The sequence below is a fragment of the Desmodus rotundus genome, chromosome 1, assembly GCF_022682495.2.
Source record: "Desmodus rotundus isolate HL8 chromosome 1, HLdesRot8A.1, whole genome shotgun sequence".
Classification (NCBI taxonomy): Eukaryota; Metazoa; Chordata; class Mammalia; order Chiroptera; family Phyllostomidae; genus Desmodus; species Desmodus rotundus.
In genome coordinates, this window is record NC_071387.1 from 200,985,280 (window position 1) to 200,992,049 (window position 6,770).

At 42.2% G+C, this 6,770-nt stretch overlaps 1 long non-coding RNA gene across 1 annotated transcript; it reads left to right on the plus strand.

Annotated features, from left to right (window-relative positions):
• The first annotated feature begins 287 nt into the window (after positions 1 to 287).
• On the plus strand, positions 288 to 1,723 carry LOC128781229 (uncharacterized). Its single transcript, XR_008427160.2, has 2 exons — positions 288 to 473; positions 1,077 to 1,723. It is a non-coding gene; the product is annotated as an uncharacterized lncRNA (long non-coding RNA).
• The last annotated feature ends 5,047 nt before the right edge of the window (positions 1,724 to 6,770 follow it).

The following is a 6,770-nucleotide window of genomic DNA, read 5'->3' on the forward strand; positions in this document are numbered from 1 at the left end:
CTGTTTGGTCTGTTTTCGCTCCGCAGTCATCCAACTGTGGTGTTTCTTACAACACGTCAGTGGCTGGTGTTTGTGTTTCGGGTTGAACAGTTTCACACGCGGAGCTGGAGACGGTCCCCGACCAGCTGCCGCGCCGGGTCCCGCCTTTCTGTGGCTTGGGGAGTGGCGAATAGAAAACTGATGAAGTGACTAGAAAGGTGGGAGGAGGCTGCGGAAGGACGCCCGCCTCCCCCAGTAGTCAAGAGTTGGGTCCGTAGCCGTCTCTGGCCGAGGACAGGTAAAACCGGTCTGCCGGGTCTCCAGGGAGGGCGGTTGGAGACGTCCCAGGTGAGTCGCTTCTTCCGCTGGGGGCTGCGCTCACCTGGCGGTTGCGCTCACCTGGCTGCTGCTCTCCGACTCCAGCTCTGAGGCAGAGATGAAGGCGAGGGGACCAGCCCTCGCGGATCCTGCCAACAGCACTGGGCGGCCAGCAGGTGCGGCCACAGGCGGGCTAGCTTGGGGGCGCGGTTAGAGCGGGCTGCGCTCTGAGTGCTTGATCTACGATTATAAGGGCCCGATCTGGGGTGCGGCCATTACATAAACCTTGCCCTGGTCAAGTGTGGTCCGTGCATCGGCGGCCACGTGGGTGTCACGTGGGAGCTTGTTGCACGCAGAATCTCAAGCCCTGCACCAGATCTATTGATTCTCAACCTACTCTTTAACAAGATCCCTAGGTGGCTTGTAGGCACAGGAATCTTTGTATAATACATATGCTTCTCTCTAATGTCTTTCCATCAGTGCCCTGTAGTGTCAATATGTTACCTTCAAAATTTGTGGAAAAGATATGGTTTTTGGAGAAATGTCACCCTGTACCTCTCTGATGCTTAGCAGCAGCCCTCTGCTAAGTGGTAATGAGTTAGGGAAGGGAAAGCAGCTTGCTCTAGGGTCTGACCCAGAAAAGCTCAGAGACTAGGTGGGGAGCCAAAAACCAAATAAGAACTCGATAATTATATCAGATGATTATTCAAAAGATTACCCAAAGCAGAATAACTCAATTTTTATATCTATTTTCTCTATGTACATTCACATGTACGAAGTCTGTCCAGAAAAAGTCAATCCATTGTTCATATAACAAGAACAGTTTGCACAACATCGTCGTAATCTGGCAGCCAAGGAGAGTGGACTGGAATGTGCATGTGTGAACAATGACGACTTCTCTGCTCTAGTCAGGGAGGGCGGCAGATGCCGTTGAGTGAGTATGTGTACTGTGTGGCTGTCATGTTCAAAGTGACTGAGCAAGTAGAGCAATGAATCTGCATCACATTTTGCGCTAAGCTTGAACAATCCTCCGTGGAAACTATTCGGATGACGCAGAAGGACGCAGCTATGGGCAACTGGAGATTGGCAGCTTCATCAGGACAACGCGCCCACTTGCACATCCCATCTGGTGCAGAGCTTTTTTGCGAAACAGCAAATCATCCAGGTGACTCAGCCCCCCACAGCCTAGATTTGGTGCCCTGTGACTTCTGGCTTTTCCCAAAGCTAACATCACCTTTGAAAAGGAAGAGACTTCAGCCTGTCAATGAGATTCAGGAAAAGATGATGGGGTAGCTGATGGTGATTGGGAGAACTGTGTGAGGTCCCCAGGTGCCTACTCTGAAGGGGACTAAGATGTCACTGACCTGTGTAGAATATTTCTTGTATTTTGTCTCTTCTTCAATAAATGTTTCTCATTTTCCTGTTATGTGGCTGGATACCTTCTGGACAGACTTCATATATACATATAGAGAATATTCTAACATAGTGCCTCACACATAGTAGGTGGTCAGTATTTATTAAATCGATAGCTGGTGTATATACCTGAAACTAACATAATATTGTAGGTCAACTATAACTGAAAAATAAAAAATAACTAATTGGGAAAAATAGCTGGATGTGACATTCTCCTGGAAAAAGAAGAACTTTGTGTTTTAAACCAAACAAGCACGGATCTGTTCCAAAATAAAATGTGTTACAAATAACCAACAGTGCATTTAGTGTGTCTTTGAAAATGTTAATTATACACGTATGCACCACAGATTCATGCCCCTGTTTGAACACAATATATTGTAGGAGCCCAGAGAGGCCCAGCATAGCTTCTTCAAGTGCTCTGCTAAGTCTCCGGGTAGAATAACAGGACAAGCCTTCAGCATGCCCACTAAGGCTCCCCAGGCCACAGTTCCCTCCTAGATCACAGATTACGACTTTTTTCAGAGCTGTTTCAGCCTTCAGTTATTGATCTGCAGGCCAAACATTTTCAAACGGAGGCTTCACCGAATGGCCTGTGGTAGCTCCAAAATATTCTGTGAAGTACTCAAAGTTCCCCAAGTAGGCACTTCATCATGTGAGTTGTGCATCTCTTGGTGTTTTAGAAGGATCTTTATGATTTAAAAAATTCATTTATTTTTGTTTTCACTGCAAGATTTTGTTGCCATTAGCCCACCAAGAGATGAGGGATGCTTCTCTCCTGCTTGTCACTGGCACTCACTATGCACAACTCACACGATGAAGTGCCTTGTTAGTGAACTTTGCAGACTTGACAGAATAAATTGGAGCTACCACAGGCCACTCAGTGGTGTCTCCTTGAGATCTAGGTAAAAAAGGGAAAGGCCCCGTTAGGGCAGCAATTAGAAAAAAAAACTCTAATATTTACACATCAACCAAATTAGCCTTTTCAGCTTTAAATATTGCACTTGTTTCATGATGAAAGTTCAGCAGAACCTACCTAACACATTCTATTGGTAAGGATGAATTGTCAAATGCTAACGCATGAATCATTCCGGAGCAGTTGGCGTCTACAGTGTCTACACTCTGAAAGCTTTCTTTGCCCCCACCATTACCTTAACACGAAACCAAAACGCTTCCCAAAACTCCCAGGAGAGCTGAGCAGCAAATACCCAGACCGGAAGAGAGTAATCTACTTTTGGTGGCAGTCCACTCAGCTACTTTATCGTATCATTTATGTTAAAGTATTGGGAATCTTGACATTGAAAGAATTCAAAATAAGTTTGAAGTCATTGCCTCGGGGGATATTGTTGGTAAACTTGGCTTGCAAAGGTCACCAAGATGTTGTCATGGGTTTGGTAGAACCGGGTACAGTATCCAGGGAAAAGAGAAGAAGGAAAAATGTTTCATCATCAGTGACGTTGAGAACTATAGAATCAGTAGGTAGATTTCTAGAAAAAGCCAGTGGGAGTTAAGGCCACAATGATGCAATCAGCTAACCTGGCCCAGGTTAAACTTTGGCATAACATGGCACCAATTGCTATCTGTTGCTGATACAAGCCAGTGAAATAAAAAACAAACACAAATGACGATGGATAATAACAAAGATGTCTATTGTTCCGCCCTACCACCTTTTCAGATAATTATATAAACGTGCCATAACATTTTTAATGCGGTAATGAAAGGAAATATTTAATAGAAAAATGTGTGGGGAAAAATCTGTGAGTTTGTTCATTTAAAAAAGCATTGAGATTAATTATGGAACTGTTTTTACCCCAAGCAGTATTTAATTTTTGTAAACAGCAAAAGTAAAGAAGGTAAACCTTTAAACTGTAAAAAGCATCTAAACATTTATCCCAGGAGGAAGTAGAAGGAGTCAACTGCATGTATTTACAGACTGCAGTTCTGTTTTGTCATGCATGGACATTTGTCATTCTTCCTGGCCACCCAGCCTCTGAGCCTCTTTTCCATGTTTTCGGGACGCCCTTCCTCAGTCTCATCTCCATTCCTGAAGCAGAGGCCGGTTCCCACTGTGTAAATTGGAGATGCCAGACCCTGGATTTCTCAGCCTTCCTGTGACTCCATTCACTAGATGCATCCTCCTCAGACTTTAATTAAAACGGAAAGGACTGCCCGAATGTATTGTCGAGACGGGTGTGGCAGGAGCGACATCTGACTTTCAGAGGTGGCAATGACAGCAGTTATGATGGCAGCAGCTGTTGGCACCAGTGTCACAGATAGGAGCAGTGCACACTGGTGGGATTTGGTGTCCAGGGGAGGTGCTCTGTAACATGACTTGGGCATCATGTGGGCCTGCAGCTTCCCTACAGATTCTGTGAGCTGTCCAATATCTTTTAAATGGCGTTTTTAGCTTCTGAAATCCCTTATAATATATTGGAAAACTGCACAATGATTTGGAGTAACTATATCCGTTGGAAAGAAGTGAAAATGAAAGTTCACCACACTCCCTTCGGGACAAGGTTATTCTGAAGGCCTTTTTGCCACCAAGAAAATTCAGAAAATAAACCAGGAGAGTAAGACTGCATATCTACAAATTTAAGTATGGAAAATAGAAGTGACAGCTTTCATTTGGAAGCAAATCCTAATTCTTAATAAGGTTTTAAAGTGAAGATTAAATTGTTTTCAAGATCTTCTTAATCCAGGTTTTTTATTTTTTGTACTTGGTGAAAAAAGTGGTTTGAGAAACAGAGGAGGAGGTAGAGAATCTAAATCTGTCACTAAATACAGTATTTGAAGCAGACTGTGAAAAAGCGGCTTGATGAGAATATCTAGGAAGTCGTGAATGACAGTATGAAATAAGCAAAGGTCGGTTTAGTTGGATGACATTGGACAAGATGCTTAACATGAAATCCATTTGTTCTCTCAAAAAAATTATCAAAATTCCATCTGGAAACAGTTAAAAACCCAGCCAAACATGACACTTACTATCTACTAAATTATAGCACAAAATAATAGCTAACCCAAAAATAGCAACAGGAGAAACACCTTTCATTAGTAGATCAAGGTTCAAGTAAACATTCCCTAATTAATCCTTTCAACAGCATCAGGAAGTTATTATTTAGCATTTTCATAGATAGCACTTAATGTTTTCAAAGTGGTTTACCAACAGTAATTAGCTGTGCTTCTCATCAGCCTTTTGAAGTAGGTCAATATCATTATCCTCATTTGAAAGAAAAGCAAGGCACTGACTACAATGTACAGAGCGTGGAGACCTCTAACGTAAGCCTCATGTCGGTCAAGTCCCCTTTTTCTGCCACTCCCATCTTACAAATATGGACAAGCACCCATTTTAAAGTGTCTCATTTTAACTCCATCAAAACCCAGTGATGTGGGCAGAATTGCCTCCGTTTTGCAGATGAAAACTATGAAGTCAACACACACACATGTACACATACACATACACACACATACACACAATCCTCATGTCAGCGACGTGGTGACCTTTGCTGTCCTCATGTAAGTCCTAACTCAACCATGGCCCCAGAGTCCGAGGGGACTGACGCTGCCCAGGCAGATCCTCTCCAAGATCTGAGACCATTCCCTATCAAAGAGAAGCCAGTCCCGGGCATCTGCGCCGCCCAGTACAGTGGGTTTTGCAAGATCAGTTCTTACCATAAACAATTCTGAGCTTATTTTATTAGTAGCAGTCCTCGCACAACTGTGAGGGACATTTTGAACAGAAAGAAGGCATTTGTTACATGTGGAAAATAAAAAATAAAGTAAAAAAATATACCAGGTTCCCTGCTGGCTTTAGGAAAGGCAATCTTGTTGAGAATAATATGAGTTGATTGGTCTTTGAGAAGAATAATTCAAAACTGGGCAATCAGATTTAAGAAAATAGTTTTTACTGAAACAGAATCAACTTAAACTGAATTACAGAGGTTTTTTTTAAAAAAATCATATATGGTATTTCTTCTCAGAAAATACAAAAATATTAACCAAACAATTATGTCTTTTCTTATTCTCTGTAATTATACTGGACGTTACATTTTCCTTTTACAAAAATAAATGTCAATTGTGTATTTTATTTGTAATTTAGCTGGGCTGTTTGCTAAATGTTAGCAATTATAGCAAAATATGAAAAATAAAAAGTTGTCAGATCATAGTCTGACCTCCTTTTTTTCTCCACTGCATGAATTTTGACTATATCAAGCAAAATAAATTGGAATTAGTACCATGCTATTTTCCATTCATCTAACTGACAATTACGCTAAGTGAAGCAAATTAGGCCTTGAAGTATACAGAATTATTCCACACTGAACAAAAAAGAGCCGGAGCCGCTCAGTGTCTCTTCAGTCACTGCTCTGCAAAGGATGTTTTGTTACCTTGGAAGAGCTACTTTAGGAAGCTTAAGTTTTAATATACACTATTTTTAAAACCTGCTCTTTCATTATAAGCACATTATAGTAATTCCGGTCGATTGTTTATTTTCTTTAGTTATATCTTACTGAATGTTTCATCTAAGGAAAGCACCAGTTGGAGAAGCCAAACGTGCACTATGACAGAATTCTACAAATAGAAAATGACTTAAAAGTGTACATTGGGGAAATTCCAAAAGCAAGGACATGCCAAAACTGAAAAAATCAACACTACAGGAATTTCCCTTTGATGCCTCCTATGAGTTCTTATTACTTAGCTTCACTTAAGAACTAAAGCCAAAGACCTTCCATGAACCCTTTGCAAAATGATTTCTTTTCCTAATTTAAGTACTCCAACTTTGAGCAGAGGTCTAACTGGAAATTTCTTCCTTTGAGGGGGTTCTGAGAGCAGTGTTGCCCTGTCCTCATCGGATCACCGTCATGGGCAGCTCAGTCTATTGGGCACCATCTGGGAATGCACCCCAGGAATGGTGACTGGTAGAAGTCAGCAAGAGGGAGGAGCTATGGCCCAACCTAACAGAGGGTCACTGGACCTGCCCGCTTCCCCTTCAAAGTCTCTCTGACTCACAGGATTGGGAAAGACTGAACATTACAACACGAGGCCCTCAGAAAAGGGCAAAGTGCTAC